The 22,844-nt window shown below is 44.8% G+C and overlaps 1 protein-coding gene across 1 annotated transcript in view; it reads left to right on the top strand.

Moving 5' to 3' along the window:
* The window catches only part of LOC147734747 (aldo-keto reductase family 1 member C15-like), a 364,446-nt gene that overhangs the window by 200,420 nt on the left and 141,182 nt on the right, over positions 1-22,844 (top strand). The gene's annotated exons all lie outside the window — the stretch shown is intronic.

Genomic DNA, 22,844 nt, shown 5'->3' with positions numbered 1-22,844 from the left:
TAGCGAAAGACATTGTGGACACCCTTAAATCATGCATGAATAACATTATGAGTAAATGCGACAAGATTGATAAATATTTATATGAGCACAATGCACACTGTGAATCGCACCTTAAAAGCAATTTAACACCTGAGCAACAAGGGAGGGTCTCCTCGACAACTAATGAGACTACCAATGAGCCAGTTAGCTCGCATATGCAATCATCTAGCACTAACTGTGCCCCTATGGTCATAGCATATGATGATAGGATTGCATCCTTGAGGGGGGCACAAAAAGCTGATGGTGCGGGGGTTGGGGCTTCAAGTGTGGCAGCGACTCCAATAGGTCAGGGGCACCAATTCAATGACTCTCGCAAAAGACAGACCCGGGCAGTGAATCTTCCACCGGATGCTGCCCGTTTAGTTGGTATTTTGACCGGGATCCCGTGCCTCAAACCACATCAGAGTGAATCTGAATCCGAGCTGCTAAACAGAACTAGAAATTGGTGCTCACAGTTCAGTAGTGGGAGTGTGGATGTGGGCAGACACATCATAGCTGCTCGGAAGGTGGATTGGGTGGGAAGGAGGGTGAAATGTATTCCCGGGGATTGTGTTATTGTTAACTTTGACAGAGGTAACATAGCAGATACTCTTCTCTGGGATGGTTCTGACCTAGTTGGTGATGGTATCAGACCACTCCCATTAGGGTATTTTTATCCCCCTCCCACACATCCTCAGCCAAGATTGTCCCACCCACCTATCCCACACCTGCTAGGAAAAGCAGGACGGATAAGGGCTCCGCCACATATAACTTACCAAACCCAACAGGCTCTTCTGCGGGTGAGACCAAATCCTGTAGTAGCTCAACCCACCCAAGAACATTTCATTGGCAGTCAGGGGGCAGGGATCTTACTCAGTAACAGGTTCTCCCCCCTTGCCACTGACTCCCCCTTAGATTCCAACGATTAACAACCATCCGCCGTGCCCCCTATTATGGAGGCCACCCATGCTCATAGGATTCGCTCCATACCAGTGGTAAGCTGGAATATCGCAGGGCTAGGGAAGAAAGCCACAGACGATAGATGGTTAAATTTTGTGTCCCAATATGAGATTTTGGGTTTCCAAGAAACGTGGGATGTCAGTGATAATTTTTTCTTGGACGGGTTCCGGAGCTTTTCAGTCAAGGCAACCCCCGGGGAGGGCGGTAGGCACAAAGGAGGGCTGCACATACTTTTCTCCTTAAAATTTGCGGGAGTCACTACTAAGATTGATTGTACTTCTGATAACATCTTATGCATTGAGTGGGCCAGGCCAAATTCTCCGCTAACCTTGATAGTTAACTTCTATAATGCCCACACAAGGGATAGAAACTGTTCACATTTGAAGTCTCTATCTCTGTTTTTATTATCATATAAGTCAAAGCAACATGCTTCATTCGATATCCTGTTAATGGGAGATTTTAACGTCCACCCATGTGGCTGGGGTTGTTTGGCCAAAGAGGTACTGGGCCCCCCGGGAGCTGTCAGTACTCACTTTGAGCACACTGCTCAGGGGGCGGACCTGGAAGACCTACTCGCAAATCTAAATTTATATGAGGCTGAAGGGTCCTGGGGTGATGAGAGGGCACCAACTTTTGTAGGCAGGGATGCCAGTACAATCATTGATTACATTTTCATTACCCCCGGGTTAATCGACATGGTGGTAGCCTATGAAGTGTATTTCAGTGACCATAATCCTGTAGTCTTGACCCTGGACATGGGTAGCAACATTGTCACCCAGGTTGAGCGTCTGGGGGACGGTTGAGATACCCTTGTCCCTAGGGAGCGGGCGCAGATTAAACTGGGGAAAGGTTGTCCCGGAGAACTTTTTGGACAACCTTCTACATAATAGACAAGCTGACATTACAATTTATACGGACAGCACATCTGAGGGCACAGCCATCATCACTTCCTTCACCTCCATATGCACACAAATCAGCCATGACCTGACGACCACAAAGAAACAAGTGGATTCATCTAGCCCTAGATGGTTTGACAGGGAGTGCTCAAAAAAACATAATGCTCTCCTTCAGGCTCTTAAACATCAGCCTAGAGATAGGGAGTTGGTGGGCCGGCTAAGAAAAGAATATAGGCAGGCTATCGAGACACGCAAAAAAACAATAATAAGTGAGGCCTGGGACAGTTTAACATCGGTTAGTGTACTGAGAGACAGTTCTCAATTCTGGATGATCTTAAATCACCCTTACTTTGCCTCCTCTAATAACACCGTTCTGGATTGCGTGATACCAAAGGATGCCTGGGTGAACCATTTTAGCAAAATATATAACAGTGAAGATCTGCCAGCTACACCCCATCCCCATCAGCCTTTTACTGAAGCATCTCCTTTGTCCTTTTCTGAATTTGAGGTTATCAGGGCAATTGAATAAATGACCAAACATAAGGCCCCGGGACCAGACGGAGTCCCTGCAGACTTATACAGCTCTCAGTCACTATTTTGGGCCAAAATCCTAACTACTGTTTTTAATTCAACTGTTAAGGCGGGGTTCCCAAAAACCTGGTCCACCTCAACCATTATCCCTATATTTAAGAAGGGCTCTAGATCTGATCCGGCCTGTTACAGGCCGATCTCGCTAATCAACTCTGCCGTAAAGATTCTTGGCAGAGTCATTCTACACAGATTAGGCGACATCATTAAGGAGAAGGGGGTGCTCTCTGACCTGCAATATGGTTTCAGAGAGAAACGAGGTACAATAGAGCAGTGTTTGAATCTCCACATGCTGGTCAGTAAATACACTATGGCAAAGGAGGGCCACTTATATCTGGCCTTTATGGACCTCTCCTCGGCCTTCGACCTGGTCAATAGGGCCAAGTTATAGGCCATACTGGCTGGTATCGGGATTGATCCCCCTCTAGTAGATTTCCTGGCCGCACTTCACGCAGACCTATCAGCTACTATTAGAACTAACCGTGAAGGCAGTACCACCAGACCATTTAGCTCCAGAAGAGGTGTGAGGCAGGGCTGTATTTTAGCCCCACTTCTGTTCACCATTTACATTAACTCCCTAGATAAAGCCTTGGAGGGGTCCACACCTGATATCCCTTACGTGGGGGGTCCGCAGTCCCCGTACTCCTCTACGCGGATGACGCGGTGCTCTTAGCCCGCACAGGCGTGGGGTTACAGAGGCTTCTTGACGCATTTGGTCACTTTATGTCCTCATTAGACCTCCTGGTTAATAACAAAAAATCACACATCATGCTGGCAGGGAAGCGACCAAGGCCAAAAAAGCTGAAATCTTTTAGCTCGAGGGTACAAGTGTTTACCTACCTGGGTGTGATATTTGAAGAGAAGGGCTCATGGACCCCACAGGTGGATGCGAAATCTTTAGCTGTCACTAGATCCACCTCCGCACTCTTGAGTTTTGCTAAGCGTCTTGGGTCTCGACCGATGGAGGCATTATTGAAGGTTTACAAAACCAAATGTTTATCTATAGCCTCCTACGGAGCTCCATTGTGGGGCTACTCACACTGCAGCAAACTACAGACAGCAGAAAATCACTTTCTTAGGTCCTTATTGGGTGTTCCACAATCTACACCAGTCCTATCATTACACACTGAGTTAGGGTTGGGATATATCACTGACTTGCTCCAACTAGCGCCCCTAGTATATGGACCAAAACTTGGCTGAACAAGGACATTACATTGAACCATGCTATTCTCAGGGACTGCATGTCTTTGGATAACGCCTCAAAAATCCCGTGGTTGGAATACGTAAAGGGGGAGATGGGCAGACTGGGCAGACCAAACCTTTTCAGTCACCCAAACACTATACTTAAGGAAGACTTGAAATGGATTAAAGAAAACTTTATGAGGAGGGCAGCTCAAACACGGGATTAGAAAGAACTAACTAAACCTAGAGTTAGAGCCTACTTTCTCCTTCTGACTACGCCCCAAATTGAACCTTATCTAAAAATCGTGAGCAGACCATTCCATCGCCAGTTGCTCATTAGAGTTAGGTTCAATATAATCCAATATTCCCTGGGTGATTTCCCTGTGTGGGGTGTTCCTGATGAGTCTACCCCGTGTAGCTGCGATAACTTTTCTGAGCAAACCCTCATGCATTTTGTCATGTTTTGTAGCCACTAGAAAGAGAGCAGATTGAGGTTCTTGGCACCCATTTTAAGAGATGCAGGTTTCGTCCAGGTACGTCCTGCTCTACTTTATCTCCAGTTATTAGGTAGTACTAGGACAATCTTCGGGGTTGCTAGCTTCCTGGTCGCAGTCATGCGTACAAGGACCAGGACGCTATCCCCGAGGCAACTGGAAGGGTGACCTTATCTTCCTGTATTCTTGCTATTGACTTTTTAACTATTTTTAACTTTTTTATACTGTGTATGATTTATACTGATGTGAACTTTTATATCTATGTACATTGGATATCTCGATAGATTTGAACTCTCGATTGTTTTTTAACTTCATGAACTTTGTTAAATTGTAATCAACTTTTTAAATATATGTTGTTTTGTTGCTTTTAGGATTTTAAATGCAATCGAATAAAGGTTGTTTTGACTGACTGACTGCCTAAGGAAAGGGTGACTCTTTGCATTAGCCATGGTTTCACCTGTACAGTACAATACACATGAAACGTCTTAGGTATATCCTTAAGGCTAATAGGGTCTTAGTTACTGGCAATCTGACGAGGTTTAATTGAAGATGGAAACCTATGTTACAGTAGAATAACCAAGCACCAAAATCCCCCAGACATCAAGAAGAGCCATATCAAAATATACAGAAAAGGAATCGAGATGGAATCCAGCTGTAAGAAGCAAAAACATGGACATAAATAGAGAACAAGTGGAATTGGCAATGCAACTTTCTCTTGTGACTGCCTCCTTTGTATAGTATTATTATTATAATTATATTTATGGAGCACACTTATCACCTGAAAGGGATCATGGCACTAAGGAACCTTAAATACCAAGGGAACAGCAGCTTCACACCCAATCATAATGGGCACAAGAGTTTCTAGGGAAAACGCCAGGTTTCCTAAAAGACAGCAGGATTTCTGATAGTCTGAGGGAGGCAGGAAGCAGATTCCAAAGTTGAGCTGTTCTCACTGCAAAAGCCAAAGCTCCCTGTCTTGTTTTCTTGAAATTAGCCTCTGGGATTATCTTTACAAATGATTCTGCAGAGGTATTGGTCCAAGTCCGGGAAGAGCTTTGTAAACAATGATTGAGATTTACCAGTGCAGCTCCTTAAGGGTGTCCGAGACAGACGACCTCATAGAACGATTCAGAGCTAGTTTTGCGCAGCAGCCTGGACTCTATAAATCTATGTTATTCAAAAATCAGGGGGACCTAGGAGGACAGAGATACAATAATCGAACCTGCTCAGGATCACACTACGAAAGCTTGAAGTTTTGGCATGAAGTGGCAGCATGGGAAGAGGTTTCTGCAGGCCCCAAAGGAGCCAGAAACGGGTCTCAGCTACTTTTGTAGTATGAACTTCAATGGACAGTTTATTATCAAAAAAGACTCCGAGACAGCTTCAGTGGAGGTTAAGCTGGGGGGCATCCCTGATGTCTCAATCTTTTCCTCAAAGAATAGGGTGAGGTTCTCCCAAAGTTCCTGAGACTGTGAAATGTCCCTTTTCAGACAGTCAGGGTTAGATACTTCCCACCTAATGTCAAAAGAATTCTTGGTATTGTCAGGAGCAGTTAGATTTGTGGTACCATAGTGATCTGCTTTTGCTTTGTTAATCCACTTTATGTCATCATATAGGAAGTTCTTAGTCGCATTTTGTCCTCCTCTTTGAGGGAACTGTACCATTTCCTCTCTAGTTGTCTGCAGATTAGTTTCAACTTTTTAAGGAGGAGTTATACCAAGGAGAAGATGGGTGACCCCGCTTTGTCCCAACTTGGATAGGAATTTCATTGTCCAGGAGTTCAAAGATTGTACCCTCCATGATGTTATAGTTCTCCTCTACAGAGGAGAACACTCCAAGTTTTTACCAAGTTCTGCCTGAATGCATTCTGGCTACTTCCTTCTTGGCTAGAATAGAGATGGAAGGCAATAAAAAAAAGTGGTTCGCCCAGCAAAGGACGTAAGTTTCTTCTACAGAGATCAGGCCTTAAGGGGATAGAATAAGATCTATCTTACGGCCGCTAGAATGTGTGGGACCAGTGACCAGGGGGAGGGGGAAAATTCCTCACCCCACATGTTAGAGTCTCCCAGGATACAGAAGTTATACTGGGTCAGTGCCATATTGGGGTAGTCTCTATAAGAGGATGTAGGTGAAATACTGCCAGGCCAGGGGGTCGGTAACATAGAATACCTGACATCAATATATATATGATTCAAATATGTGTCACTATGATATGATTCAAATTTGAAGTGACATCAAAGGAAAGACTCCTACTTCATTTTGGATAGGAAAACTCCAATAGTGCTATATGGACAGTCCACTATCATGAAAGGGTAGGACATAGGTTTTCGGAATCACAGCATCAATGAGCACAGGTAGGTGACCACGACTGGCATTCTTCATCTTTTGCTGGATACCACAGCTCCACTGCTGCCCATAGCAACTGATGGCTCAGGGTGATCACAATATCTCTAGTGCAACCCTCATCTATGTGCGGGGAGCAGTGTCCTGCTATGCGCTGTCAGATAGTGTGGTGCACCATAAGTCCTTCTCTGAGCTTGGACAGTCTCAGTAAGCCCTGGGCACAATTGTGACAGGAGCTGCCAAGAATGCCTACTGTATGAGAAGCATCACAGTAGAGGGCGTGAAGCGCTACCGGGAGGCAATCTATCAAAAAGAATAAACAAGCCCTAAAACAGCTGAAAAGCTAGCAATAGACGGGAAGAGAGCGGTCTGTCTGTTGCCGTCCCTTTAGTGAATTTGTTCGGGGATAGGTAGCCCTTGAATGATGCTCCTTGGGCTCTCGGCTCGCTAACGGCAAATTGGCAAAGAGCCAGAAACTCTGCTGCTCACCCACTCTGTAACTAAAGCAGGGTAGGTGAGTTACCACAAACTCTGTAGAAATATTGACACCGTAAGAAGGTTAACCCAGCTGGTTAGCAATTATATTACTGCATATGTCACTGCCTGACTATCTTGTGACTTGTATATCTGTTATTATACATTTCCAATACAAGATTATGTAGTCCTCAGTAGAAAACTAACACTGATCCACCCCATTTGTACTCAACCCAAATTTGATGGAGCATAGTCAAATCTGAAGGACCATAGCCAGAATCTCAAACAAATTTCAAAAAAACACCTTTCTAACTAGACTGAGCAGTCTGGCACTTAGCCTGCCTGTTCATTACAGCCCAATACACAGATAACTAAGCCTCAGCAGACAACAACCTGCTAACAGTTATTTCACTCTCCACGCCCAACATCGTCTGTGCAACTAAGGCTTAGCCTGCGCCCCCGCTGAGCAAAGCTGTGATGCACACACTCAACCCCGTAATAGAACACATACACTTTTAAAAAAAATCTCAAATTGCAGCCACCATAGTTTCAACAGTTTCAACCTAGATAGTACGAAGATCACATTGTGGACCCACAAATAGATCACAGCAATCCCTCATGTAAGAGTCGCTAAGCAACTTCTATGCAAGTGTGCTCCTCACAGAATAGATATCACTATCCAGTTTCCTCTCAACACAAACAAAAAAGAAGAGCACCCCTCCATAAGCATCCAACTTAGTGAGTCCAAGAAACACAAGGCCATAATTGCAAAGTAAACTCAATAGGACCCTGCCTGAGCCTCTATAGAACAGAAACAAATAGAATTGCAAATCCCTGAAACCAAGTAAATTAAAATGGTTTCTCCTAAACTACAGATAATAAGTGCATTGTTGATTTGATAGATAAATATAAACGTGACAGTCACTTCCTGACGGAGGCATTGATTGCACCTTCAGCTCACACAGTCAACCCCACAATGACACGAAATATTACATGAGAACAGAGAAGACAGACCTGTAAATGGTGTTGTCACAATTCACTCCTTGCTCCTCATGCCCACCACCAGGAGGACTATCTGAGGGACTTTCCAGTTTTTAAAAAAGATTCTGGACCTTTCTGTAAATCCATATGCTGATGTACAGCCCCTTGGACACTATTCTGAGATTCCAACTCATTCTAGATCCATGCCAGGTTTTGTGAAAGACTGTCTGCTTCTCTTGCTGCTTCTTCTCCATCTCTGCATGCCAAAGAATTGAGTGTACCTGGGGCTGGCTGGTGCTACCGCTTGAGGCATGGGATCATAGTGAGATTTTTAAAGCCCTAGTTTGATTCAGTCCAGCTTTGGTCATTGTAGCAGTGTCCCCGTTAGATCAGTCCTCTGTTTCCCGAGTTGCTGAGGTTTTGCTAATCCTTATTTCCAGACTATTCCTAAAGCTTAGATTATCCTTGTCCCTTGAACTAGCATTGTCTGCAGTGCTGACTTGATTTCCAATTCATAGGCCAGTACTATTTTAGTGTATCCTTGACTCTTGAACACTCACTCCTGTAGTTACCATTTTCACAGTTGCTGCCTTTATTTACCTTTTCCTTAAATTGAGTTTCTAATTTGCTAACGTCCTATCCCTGCTGTCTTAGCTTCCACTTTTTTGTGTGGTTTATTACTTGCTGTCTGTTAATTCGTCCCTTAGTTTCCATGTTTCCTGTAAAGAACCATCCGCTTTAGCTCCTTATCTATTGTGGCTGTATTTTAGTCCACATATTTTGCTGTTACCGGCTTGGCTGTTCCTTTGTGATTGCCATGATTTGTGGGCAAAGCTTAGAATCTTGGTGCTGTTTCTTACCCACCATGAGTATGGTCCTTATCTTATTTTTATGCCTTTGCCATGTGTATCAGCTCCTTGTACCCTGCCTTGCATGTATAATATATTGGTGGGTATTTGTAGTCGGTATCTGTAACAGCAATTGTGGGGGAGGAACTTCCTGAGCGTCTGTCTTACGTTGTGGAATATCTGAGTATTTTACCCCACGTTCCTTTTATTCTTTTTTTAACTTTATTTTTCCCAGTTTTTGCATACAGGGATAGGATAAGCATTACAGTGCGTAGTACAGTTTCGGTGGTAAACAAAAATACAAAAATAGCAAATAAAATGAACAAGCATTTACAATGCAACGGTTTCGCCTTTGGAAAAGTTTGAGCTATTGGCATTGTGAATGACAAACTTTTTATTGATGTGTTTGTTTTGAAAACAGATAAATAAATGGCATTGTCATTTACAATGGAAATAGCTTAATCTCTCGCAAATGCGATCTGTATTGCAACTATTTCAGTTAGCATTTTGCACTACGATGAAAACTGGCTTGTGCATTTACTCCTGCAGAAGAGTATCAAGAGGAGAGTCAGCAGGCGTCCCTGTAGGAGGTAGTGTATTCAAGACTGTGCAATACAATACATGCTCCCTTCCCAACTCACTTGGTCTCGAACGCCCATTCATACACTGCACCACCATACATTGCAACACAAATCTGGACATACATTAAAACGAAAAACCGCCTGTTTGTCTATAGTTCATTGTACTCGGTGGCCTTGAGAGAGGAGGCCGAACTGTGGTGAAACTGCTGGGTTTGTGTGTATGAGGGAGGAGTGGAGTCGTATTTGTGACAGAACTTCTGGGTGTGGGCGAAGGAGCTGGGAAGACCTGGCACAAGAGTGGAGGAACGGCAGGATCTGAGGGTTGGAGTGGCCTGGGATGCTCCAATATCTACAATCTCAGCCTTTCACCGAAAGTACAGCAGACTCGGGTGAAATGTCGGTCCGATGACAGCTAGACGCGCCCCCGCGTATTCTTCCTGTGGCCCAGTCCGCTGGCACACACTCTTATTATATAGCTCCTCACTAACTCTGTTGTGGGAATTAACAGGTGGGAGTGTAAGGAAGCAGCTGTCGTTCCGGTTAGTGCATGAGCCTGTATGAAAGAACAAAGCCGCAAAACATATCCAAGGGTCATTAACAGCCCTGTGAGAGGTAGAGAGGCTGTAAAGAGGGGGAAATGGAACATATGGAGAGATAAAGGAAGGGGGAGAGGGTGGAGAAAAACGGGAATTACAAGAAGAGAACAGGAGTGGGGAAAATACAACAGAAAGAAAAAAAAACAGACCGATGAGGGCTGTCAAGCTGTTTTAATATTGGGATTGTCAGGAAAGGGCACGCCTTTGATCCGCCCCTGGATCCAGCTTTATATAGCTAACAGAGCCCTTAGGTCTGAGAATAAAGGTTTAATCCTAGTCCCTAAGATTAAACGTGCACGTAGTGGAGGCCAACTGTTCACATACAATGCATCCAGACTCTGGAAACAGTACCCCCCTCCACATATGCTCTGAGCAAGACTACCTCAAGTTCAGGAAACATCTGAAAACCTTTCTCTTGCATTAACCTCCTCACAATTTACATGGCGACGTAGCGCTGGGATGCCCCTGGGTAACCACGCGCTTTAGAAATGTTCCTTAATTCATTCATTCATTCACTGCTTTGCTGTATGATAATTCCATCATTATTGCCACCAGCAACAGAAGTCGAAGCAAACAGGACAAATCAGTAGCTGCAGGTAATTCCCCATGTTCTCTGCAGAGAGCTAAATACACCGGAAATCTTAGGTGGCATTGTGATTACTACTGTTGTGCATATCTGCTTTGTTTAGCACCCTTCGGTGTGTTTTTACTGTTCTGCTGCTGTTGGGTTTCCATACTACTGGGAATGTAATAGTTAATGAATTGTGAATCTGCAATGTGGAGGGTGATTGCCTTTCGCCTCGGGCTGTGAGTGGCATGGTTGGCACCAAAGTGAGTAGGTGAGGAGCCTGTAATGTGCAGCAAGTAATTGCCTCACAGCTTTAGCGGTGAGTTGGGGTTTGTGTCGCAGACTCACAACTACGGTGTTCGTGGGCTATGCAGATATAGGTTTTTACAGCAACATTATCCATTTCAATGTCAAGATACTTAGAACTGGAGGCTTCACCTATAATATTAACCTATTTCAAACACATTTTGCTCCGATGTCCTTGGTTTACCCACAAAAACTACAAAATGGTTTGTTTTTTCACAATCAATATCCCTTCAAATGTAGGTAGTCACGTGATGGTGATATACAATCACACATAATGGCTATTATATTTTACACACCTCTAAAAGGTTTTGTCGTTTTGTACAACCAAACAGCAACCCTAAGAATAGCAGGACTGCTTCGAGGATACCCTCAGTGAAGATGAAACGATCACCAAGTTATTTATGAGTTATGACTCCTACGTTGATGAGATGCTGCAGTGTTTTGTAAGACTGGCCTACATACTTCAAACGCGTTTCCTTTAGGTTCAAAATATTTCTGCTTCTTCGAAGTGCTAAATATATCTTACGTAATTAATAATTTGAAAAAAAGAAAGGAGAATAAAAACAAAAACTGCTTTCCCTAGCAGGCTTTTGAAACTGCAGAAACAATGTTTCCTTTTGAATAACAGAAATGCATATAGCTACCTGTAGAAAGTCGTGAAACACCATGGATGGGGGAGTACGCCGCGGGGGGACGGGCACACGGACAGCGGGAGGGGGGCCGGGCGGGCACACGGACAGCGGGAGGGGGGCGGGCAGGCAACATAAGACGGGATAAACAAGATGAGCGGTAAAGGCACGGAAAGCGGGACGGGGGCGGGAAAGGCACGGACAGCGGGAGGGGGGCGGACAGGCAACATAAGACGGGATACACAAGACGAGCGGGAAAGGCACGGAAAGCGGAAGGGGGGGCTGAAAAGGCACGGACAGCGGGAGGGGGGACGGGCAGGCAACATAAGACGGGATACACAAGACGAGCGGGAAAGGCACGGACAGCGGGAGGGGGGGCGGGAACGGCCAGCACTCATCTGGACCTGGACTTCCTCTGGCGGCGGTCGGCCGCAGAATGACCAAACGAAACGGACTACAAAAAAAAATAAACCCCGCCCACGGCCGCGATGACGATCGGAGAGGGAAGAAATCGCGAGAACGCCCACGAATCTGGTCCGGCCATGACGGACAGATCTCTGTTCCAATGGCTAGCCTCCATTTATGGAGCTAGCCAATGGAACAGAGGGGCGGATTCCAAGCCACACTGTTTCCAACATTAGATTTCGCCTGCGCCGAAAAGCTGCGCAGAGCGCAGCCTTCGGCGAGGCGAAACCTAACGAGAACCACATATAATATCCGAGATTATTTCTATACTCCAGTTGGGGGTTTCAGTGTGCAATATGTGTAGGAATGTGGAACATCACTTGACAATATCATTCGGCGCTTGTCTAAAGTATATAATCTGTTTGTATACATCTTTTCCGGAGCTTCTCAAATTATATTTCATATTGTACGATTAAATGCACTCTTAATGCATCCCTGTAAGTATTTTGAAGGGAGGAGCAGTGATCTTAACTACAATCCTACTGACTTAGTCCCATTCAGGCCAGGCCCTTGCACGTCCATTATTTTCTGTCGCAGGGGTGCTACCTGACCCAGTTGACAGCTTGTGTTCCACTTTGTCTGTCCTTACTTAATGGGTGGCTTGATTCTCATGTGTCTAAATTCATATAGGCGTCCCCAAATTTAATTAAGCGGTTATAGCTGTAGAGATAAGAGATTCAAAGCTTCTACTGATATTTTGTACAGAAAGAAATGGAAATAACTCCATTTTAAACCAAAGTGGCGTTAGTTTACTAACTAACCTGCTCTATTTGTAGAGAAAGAGTTTTGCAAAGACTTATTGAGTGGCTGAGGGAAAAAAAATAAAACCCCAACATCAACGACAGAGCCGCCACCACAGGATCATAGCCACCTGCTGGAAAGAGGAAACCGATGTGTGGTTGTGGTGTACAGCAGTCTGTCCTGGCATGGCAGTCAAACACCTTATAACTATTCCCAGGGGTCAAGAAGTCGTAAGATTAGACTGAATGTCAATGAACAAGCTGTGACCACGTGGCCTCAGTCATCAGATGAAAGGAAGAAACCACTGTGAGGTGGTGCTAGCACACCTCTTACTGCCCAATCGGAGAACACCCCTGAGGTCATCAGACTAGATTCAAGAATCTGACTCCACCACGAAGATGCATCACAGCGAGAGCCACTGATGATCATCACAGAATTTGAGACCAGAAACACTGCACCAGAGAGATGAGAGTTTATTTTTTTTTATTTTTTAGATGATTCTCTGAAATCTGAGGCACACTTCGGAACAAAAAATTCAGTTATTTTGAAAAAATATTGGTATAACAGAATCTAGACACTCGGATGAGCACGTCATATAGTTAATGATGTTGTCTTCTGAAAAAAACGGAATTGCAATTTTGAGAGAACAAAGCAAGGCTCAGCAACATCCTAACCACACAACAGAATATTTGAATATTTATGCAAAGTTTTTATAGAGCATCACCCTTCAAATAATAAGCACATCTGCGCACTCCCTGAAAAGACAGCAGATCACTAGCAATAAGAGGGTTCAGCATTTTTTTTTATTGTACAATAGCTTGAAAAGCAGCCTTTACCCTCCGAAATATAAATTCACTTCTGGTTTTACTGCATTCTTCTCGGCCAAACAGAAAGAGAGTAAACACCCTTCAAATGCTTGGTGTGCGAAATCCTAGTGTCACTGCAGTGGCGGCTCTTGCTCCCGTGGCCAGTCTCTCAGCATCTCCTAACCCATGAGTTCGCCAGATACGTCATATAGTGGCCTTGAAGGCATGTAGCGTATTTTATAAAAAGGCATGCTCAGGGGGCACGGTTTGGGCACCCGAGTTTCACATCAAGAAAAAGTGTGCCTTGAGATTCCCACCGAAAACACCTGAACCATCAAACAGTGTCATTCCTGAAGCGAGAGCCCCTTATATTTCACTTTGTGCGGCATCCTCAACCTGTCCATGCATGCATCGCTATCAGCATGTGTTGTCGGACACGCCTGTCTCGTGGCGCTACGAGTGCATGTGACAAGATCATCAATAGTCACAAACTCAAATCCCAGCAGGCTGACTCCACCTTTCATCCTACAGGGATAAACCCCGGAGTACCACTGAGCGGCATAAAAAATCAGATATTTTGAGTGTGTGCACACAATTCGGTAAGTATTATACTTTGCAAACAGTCCTTGTGAGATTATTATGTAAAAGAGCAGAAAGGCTGCTACTACCACTGACAGTGATCTCCTTGTAGCGATAAGCAATACCGACATTGTACCAGACATAAATGTCTCCCCAAACTCAGCAACTACGGGGACAAAGAGAAAAAGGAAGTTGATCAAACCTACGAACTCCAAAAGAAAACAACCACCTTGTTTAAATAAGCAGTGTACTGCCCTGAGTTCATGGATCAAAGGCGCCAGGGTAAATGTGGCTCCGAGTTCAACTAACGCCACTGTTACTGTTGCTTTAACACTACCCGTAGTATCAAATTAGTCTACTTATGCCCAGACTGAGACTGGGATTGGCCACTCATCCTGCTTTAAACTCGGCGATACTGCAACTGACATTATAGCAGACTCTGTATATGACTGCATTAAAACACTTGTTGACAGAGTTTTGCTGATCTCTGGAAATTTTTAGATCGCTTAGAGTCATTAGCGAACAAATCAGACCTGAACACCACTCATAAGCAGGTTTCACAACAGGGGGGGGGGGGGGGGGGGTCCCTCAAGCCCCAGGTTTCTAGCATACAGAGCGTAATTAGCCCTAATAACCACAAGCAAGTGTTAATACTCACACAACCCCCTCATACTAGCACCCCTAGCGCTTGTGTTACTTGTTGTAAAATAAGGGAGTGTTTGATACCTAAACCCACTGGCGCCCAGTATGAACTAGCTATGTCTACTGCTATTAATAACGTATACCAACCTGTTCACTTAGCTACTCATGCCGCCACCTCGAACCATACAAAAAACACAACTCTAGTTTGCAATACCCAGAGAGCAAAACCCCCTACTGTGAACAATGTTAGTGAGTTTGTGGCGGCTAATAAAGAAAACCTCAGCCAACCTCCGGCTGCTTGCCCCTATGTTTTAGTCTTAGCAGGCGTCCCACCCTTAAGGAAAAATCAGACTGAGACATGGGAGGTCAGGGAACATGGCGGCTGGCTGACGCCAGTCGGGAGACACCCTGTGCGAAGGAGAGCCCGCCCTAGATTCACGCTACGGGAGAATGTAACGCCAGCTTTTGGTCTGTGAGGACGCCGTCGCCTGGTTCTGAATTGCGAGGGATACTGCTCGGCTGTGGTTGGTGTTTTGTGTTTTTTACGAAGAACATTGTATGTAAACTGTAATCATGGATAATGCTCCCCCGTAGCCCGAAGCCCTTAAGACTGTGTGGTAATCGGTTTTGGATGTTTTTTCATATCCATCACAAGGTAAGCTCGTATGGGTCTCGGTAACTCTCTTTTTACACCGGCCGCCGAGAGATGCGGCTCCGCCTCATATGGGCATTGGAGAAGCGCGGCAGAGAGCTGGAAGAAGCTCCATACTACTGTGCTCTTTGTGGGTAAGCGAGGCAGTCCTGTGATTCAGCAGTACGGGAGGGGTGCAGAGAAGTTTAAATTTCTGAAATTCAGAGTCTGTACCCCGGAGTTATTTAAAGAGTGGGGTCTGAGGGAGCAATCTATGTTTGTTAAGTATGCTGTGGCAAACCCTAAACAAGCACTCACCTGGGCTCGTGGTCGGCATGAAATGACACAAAAACAACCCCCCTCCACAGAGGAAAACATTAGATTTTGCTGGCACAGCATTGCCGAGGCAAAACCTAACAGTCAGGTCCCGGGCCGCGCTGTGATTGGCTGACGTCACGGGGGTGTCCCGGGCCGGCAGCCAATCACAGCGCGGCCCGGGAATGACGTCACGGGGGTGTCCCGGGCCGGCAGCCAATCGCAGCGCGGCCCGGGACAAAGGGGCGGGGCTTAAAAAAAGCACCAGAAACGCCCCCGAATCGCGTTTTCGGGAGAAAGCGCGATTGACAGCCTCTGTCTCCCAATGGCTAGCCTCCATGTATGGAGCTAGCCAATGAGAGGCAGAGGCGGGTCATCGATCATATATAGAACTCAATAGGTTTTTTAGCGAATGCTCACTACGTGAGCATTTGCAGGCAAAACCTAAAAATTACCATAGATATCGGTGCGATCTGACAGTGCCTCACGGCCAGGATTCGGTGGCAGTTATCCAATGAGAGTGGCATAATAGTACTCAATGCAAGGTTACGTAACAGAGACAGCAATAAAAAACAATGCAATTAATGGCATATTGATATTAGCAACTGGAATAAAATGGGCCAGTCATGCAACACTCCCCCACAAAACCAGAGTCTAACCAATCCCCTCGGGAACAATACCGCTAACCATCTGTGATCCCTTGACAAGTTAATTTTTGGCAATGTAAGCTTTGTAAAGGCCCCAGATGTCGACTGGACATGACGAGCTAGGGATCAGGGTGGAATACTCTGCAGTTCACATTGCAAAATGCCAAACTCCTGAGGCAAGCCTGTAGGGAGGAGGACTTCCTGCTCCCCCTACAATATTACAATCTCCCTTTTGGCCAACAGAAAGCCCATTGCCGCCAATTTCCTAACCTTTCAAGGGAAGTTGACCATGTAGCCCAGCAGTGCAATCTCAGGGGTGGGAACCAACTGCATGGACAGTATGTCCCCCAGTGTGGAGTGGACGAGGGACCAGTACTGATGTATCTTGGGGCAGGCCCAGGCAAGGTTAGCAAAGCCAGCAAACGGAGCCAAGCACTTCCGGCAATGGTGGGGTCTGCTGTGATCTATCCCATGAGAACGGGCGGGAGTGTGATACATCCTCCGGAGGAATTTAAAGTGAGCAGTTTATGCCTGCTGTTCAATGAGACCTCCTTGGTAACTTTACAGAACTGTTCCCATTGGTCGTCAGTGATGGGTCTACCCAGGTCCACCTCCTGAGCCGCACGCACCTTGGTGTCAGATACAGGTCTGATCATCCCACATTGTTGATACAGCTTAGAGATCAAGTGTGCGCCAGTAGGGCTCTGCAGCAGCAGGGTCAGTGGCGGGGCCAGTTCAGGAGCCAAGGGGAATGAGGGAATGCGGCCCGAAGCATGGAGTGTATCCGAGTCATGACAAAGGTGTCCATAAAGGAGCGTTCTGTGAAACGGCCTTCTCCGTTACAGAGAAGACATGACCCTCAGGGAAAAGGTCACCGATGGTGTGGATGTGAAAATTTCACCAGTGTACGCTGAACCAAAACCTACCCCGTAATTGGAAACCATGAAGGATTAGGTAGAGGCAACTCCAGAGAATAGAGCAGTTCAAATCCCAGCACTCTACGCAATCTGTCCCACGCCCAACATGTGGTGGAAACCATCTGGACATCTTGGGGGTCACGAGGAAATCCCATAGGCAGGATAGTGGAGAGGTGTTGCGGGAATACCAGGTCCGCCTCCGGTTTTAAATATGGGACCCGGGCATTAGGGTGAAACCAGACATGCGCATAGCAGCATTGCGCTATGAGATAATACAAGTAAAAATCTGGGACCCCAAATCCTCCCCGCTCGTACGGCAGGGTCAAGATCTGCCAGCGAACCCGAGGCCCCAAACAAGCGCAATAACAATGTACGCAGTTGCGAAAAGAAGATTTTTGTAAGAGGGATGGGGACGTTATTGAAAAGATACAGAAATCGGGGGAGGACCACCATTTTATAGATGGGCACTCTCCCAGCCATTGACAACGGCAGTCGTAGCCATTTCATGGTCTGCATTTCCAAGGAGTCGATTGCCCTGCCATAATTGAGCCTGATCATAGTGGCCGTGTCAAGGTAGACATAAACCCCCAAATATTTCACTGCATCACTGCACCACTCAAGTGGGAACTCGCTAGTCCAAGCAGTCGTGCTGGATGTTAGCGGAAAAATAACTGACTTATGCCAGTTGATACTGAGCCCAGAAAATCTGCCGAATCGGATCATTTCCAAGATCAAAGGTTCCTGGTTTAGATGGGGCATCCTGACATAAAATAGTGTTGTCCACATAACATTCCTTTTATTCTTAATCTAGTTAGTTATATGCATGTCTTTCACATCTGGGGGGTTTGTTATTCTGAATGCTAAATAGCCTCTTGAGTGCCTGTTGTCCATAAGCTTCAACTTCTTCTTACCTTGGGTAGAGCTTCCCTTGTTTATCTCTTTTCTGCACTGACTTCCTCTCTGAACCTGGACAGCTCTATACCCAAAATGGGGTTACTGTGTCTACCCTGCTACCAATCCTTGCCAAAGTCCCTGATAAGTGGTAGCCATCATTCATGTAGAACACATCATGTATACCGTATTAGTATCTCAACAAACGATATCCTTTTCATGCAGAAATCAAACCGCTTATTGAGTCTATTAAATGATTGGTCCCAAGACAAGCCCGCTGCATGTTCATACCTGCCAGTATTGTCTTCAATGCATTGAAACTGAACACACCTCACTACCTGGAAAAAAAACAATACTATTAGGCTGGAGAAGACATTTTCTCAACAACAACAAAAAATCCATCTGGAAACTATTTTGTGCAAGAAAGCAATCAGGGTGCATGAGAGGGGCCAAAGGGGCAGTGGAAAGGGAGAGGAATGTGGATTGGTAGGAGAACTAAGAGAGAAAACAATATTTTGGGAAATATTCAATATTCTGAGGACCTTTGAAACAGAAGGTTTGTGTGCATTATTGTCTGTCTGAATGTAAAGATCCCTGGGGAAATCCAACTGATGTCTCACATACCCAACTGAAAGCACCTGTACCCAACTATTTATCAGAAAATACATTTATTAGGGGGTGTAACACCCCAAACATCCCTACCTACGCCCCTGATAACACCCAGTAATGCTGCACACCACCAAAAAGTTATCAGAGGTTTTTATGAGACCTTTGTGGTTCTGGAAGAGTCTTGTAGAACCAATGTTTCTAGGGATTATTCCCCAAAATATTATAGAAATGGCTGAAAATAGCGTTATTAAGAGGCTCAACATTCCTAAAAGGTTTCCGACCATCTTTGATCTTGTACTAGATAAATTGCCATGTGCATCAGAGCATAACTACTATTACTAACATGGTGATGCTAATTTTAAATGATCTAATAGAAATAGCATACTGAATATGAGAATAGGTTCACAGAAAATGAATGAATAAGAGAGAATACAATGAATTTGTAAGAAGAAAAAGCAGTAAATGGGAAAAAAATCTGAGCAAGGCAAAATGTGAATCAATATAAATAAAAATGTAACTGTGGGTTTGTTCAAAATCTCAAATCTCCGAAAGTTCTTCACCGATTGCTTTAAAATGTTGACACAACGTTGCATTCGAATACGCAAGTGTTTTTATATACACAACGTTGGATTCGAATACGTGCATGTCGAATACGCGTGTGTTTTTAATCGAAAGCACAGACACATAAAAATTTCAATGTGCGTTTGATAAAAATCTTAAATCTACGAAAGTTCTTCACCGATTGATTTGAAATTTTGACACAACGTTGAATTCGAATAAACGCGTGTTTATATATACACAACGTTGGATTCGAATACGCGCATGTCAAAAACGCCCATGTTTTTAATCTAAAGGATGAACAGACCCTATCGATTGGGTTGCTGCTCAACAACTACAATAGACGCATAGAGACAATAGTCTACATATATTAGGATGGACAGTTGGTGTCTGGATGGCAGACCGGGAAGTGGGTGGAGGGAGGGCGGAGGAGTTGGTTCACTTGGCAACATTAAGAAAGGACGCATAAAGACAATAGTCTACACATATAAGGCTCATCCCTGAGTCCGACACTATTTAACATCTATGTGTCGGACCTTGCTAATGTCATCAAGGCACACGGGATGGGCCTTACCTCATATGCTGACGACACGCAATTGGTTATGGCCATAAGGGGAGACGGACCAGAAGTGGCCAAACGCTTTCAGAGGGGAATGACGGAGATAGGAAATTGGATGGCAACCAACTGCTTAAAACTTAATTCAGAAAAGACTGAAGTACTAATATTTGGCCCTCTCTTACCCAGCTGGTCAGTTGAATGGTGGCAGCCAGTTTTGGAGCCATTCCCAAACCAGTCCCTAAGGTCAGAAATTTGGGTGTCATCTTTGACGATGGCCTCAATTTCATGGACCATGCAAATAAAGTGGCTTCCACAGCCCACTATAAACTCCGCATGATTAAAAAAATCAGTCCTTACCTCCCAGTGACGGCTATTAAAACCTTAGTCAGTTCCCTGGTTTTATCGTCACTGGATTATTGTAACGGTTTATTTCTAAACACACAATCTAGAGTCCTGAGGAAATTACAGTCAGTACAAAATGCCGCAGCTCGCCTGGTTTTTGGAATTCCGAAATATGTATCCACTTCAGATGCAATTTCACGACTACACTGGCTGACGATCCAGAACCGGATTACATTTAAATCATTATGCATTGTCTATAAGACACTTAATGGACAAGGCCCACACTCACTGAGTGAGCAACTGAAACCATATCAGCCTTCCCGCCAACTTCGGTCCTCCAATAACAATCTTTTAGTGATTCCCCGCGTGAAAACAGTATCGTGGGGCGACCGTCGTTTCACAGTCGCGGCACCTAAATTGTGGAACTCCCTCCCGCTGGACATCAGAACCTGTCCAACGCTGCTCCAATTTCGCAGGAGACTTAAAACATGGCTGTTCACTCAATAACTCATCAAGGGTATTTCTTAGAGAACTTAACATCATTTAGACTACTGCAAACAACCAGCGCCAAGACGCCTTCGGGTATATGTTGCGCTTTACAAATAGCAATAAATAAATAAAATATTAGGATGGACAGTTGCTGTCAGGATGGCAGATCGGCAAGTGGGTGGAGGGAGGAGGGAGGAGTTTGGTTCACTTTGCAACATTAGCGCGTGTTTATATACACAACCTTGGTTTCGAATACGTGCGTGTCCAATATGAGCCTGTCTTTAATAGAAAGGCGGAACAGACCCTATCGATTTGGTTGCTGTGCAACAAATACAAGGGACGCATATAGACAATAGTCAACATATATTAGGATGGACAGTTGGTGTCAGTCTGGTAGACCGGGAAGTGGGTGGAGGGAGGGGGGGGAGGAGTTGGTTCACTTTGCAAACCGAACAGACCCTATCGATTTGGTTGCTGCGCAACAAATACAAGGGACGCATATAGACAATAGTCTACATATATTAGGATGGACAGTTGGTGTCAGGATGGTAGACCGGGAAGTGGGTGGAGGAGGGGGGAGGAGTTGGTTCACTTTGCAACATTTAGAAAGGACGCATGGAGACAATAGTATAAATAGATTAGGATGGACAGTTGGTGTCAGGATGGCAGACCGGGAAGTGGGTGGAGGGAGGGGTGAGGAGTTGGTTCACTTTGCAACAATAGCGCACCAGACCGAAAAGTGGGTGGAGGGAAGGGGGAGGAGTTGGTTCACTTGGCAACATTAAGAAAGGACGCATGGATAAACATACATATATACATACATACATAACATATATGCATACATACATAACATATATTACAAATTACTTCAGTTCCAGTTTGCACCTTATGCCCTTCGCGGTTGGGTGCACACACACATACTGAGATTAAGATATTCAGTATCGACATGAACTTATTTTTGCATTCTGCTGCCTCCAGCCCCATATTTGTAATGTGAAAAGCAAAGGGACAAGTTTCAAACCAACACCATCATTTGAGGAGCTGATTGCAGTTTTTCGTTTATGCCAAGAAGACATGGTTAAAGCATCTAATGAAAAATCTATCCTCTCATTAATGCATATGCAAAAGTAACATTAATTTTACGCACTGATTTGATATCAAAGAAGTTTCCTTTCACCAGCGATGTCTATTTCAATTAGGGATGTAAACTGGTTTACATTGCTAAAAGTTCCTTACCGTTAGTAGTTGATTTTACGCTGTATTTCGAAGCACATACATAAAAGTGCTCAAATGCCCGTTTTATAAGTCTGGGAATGGACGTGACTTTTTCTTTGAAGGTAAGAACCCCCTCAGTGCCCCATCCTCTGTGGCAGCCCTCCCCCAAACACACGGTGATGTAGTGGGTGAGAGCCTCCGTTGTCATGACCACGGCTGAGAATCAGGTGCGAATGTGCCTCTCCCAGGTTCAGCATAACAAAGGCCCGAGAGCCTGACCCTCCCAGCTACATCTCGGCCTGCGCCACACCCTGGCAGCAGTAAGTGTTCGCTAGGCAGCAAGCTACTCATGGCAAACTCTGCACTACGGGATTGTAGCTGTGGGGAGAGGAGAAAACACGCTTTCCATAAATTGCAATAGCACAGTATTTCTTTAACTTTCTTCTACTAAACGAAAACAATCAGCGTAATTCAGAGACAGGTGTTCATCAAATGGTCAGCAAGTGCACCATTCAAAGCACAATGTGAAGGCAATTTTTATGCTTGATGATAAAAAAATCGAGACCGTCTTTTTCCACAATCTGTGATGTTGCCAATTTTTTTTATAATACTGAATCCAGTTGAAAATGGGAAATGTTTAAGGGTCTAATAAATCAGTAATGAATGTGATAAGCCTAAACAGGGTGTTACAAGAAGTCTGGGCATTCAGACACATAGAATCATTAGTATTTTCCACAAAACCGATTTATAACTATATGCAATGCTACATGTCTGTAAAATGTTGCTTTAATCAATGAGAGAGAGATGACTAGATGGGCTAGACCGTATCCCCTGGGTTATATGTATGTATCAATAAGGACTAGCTAAGGTTAAGAGAAGTAGGAGACTCAGAGCAGTATGTCAAATAAGGAGAAACTTTGTTTTCCTTATAAAGCCCTCACCTTCCGACCTAGTCGGTGGCATGCTTCATCATG

This window comes from Lissotriton vulgaris, chromosome 1_2 (genome assembly GCF_964263255.1).
Source record: "Lissotriton vulgaris chromosome 1_2, aLisVul1.2, whole genome shotgun sequence".
NCBI classification, from domain to species: domain Eukaryota; kingdom Metazoa; phylum Chordata; class Amphibia; order Caudata; family Salamandridae; genus Lissotriton; species Lissotriton vulgaris.
Note: the sequence above shows the minus strand (reverse complement) of the source record. Positions and strands in the feature narration are given on the sequence as shown.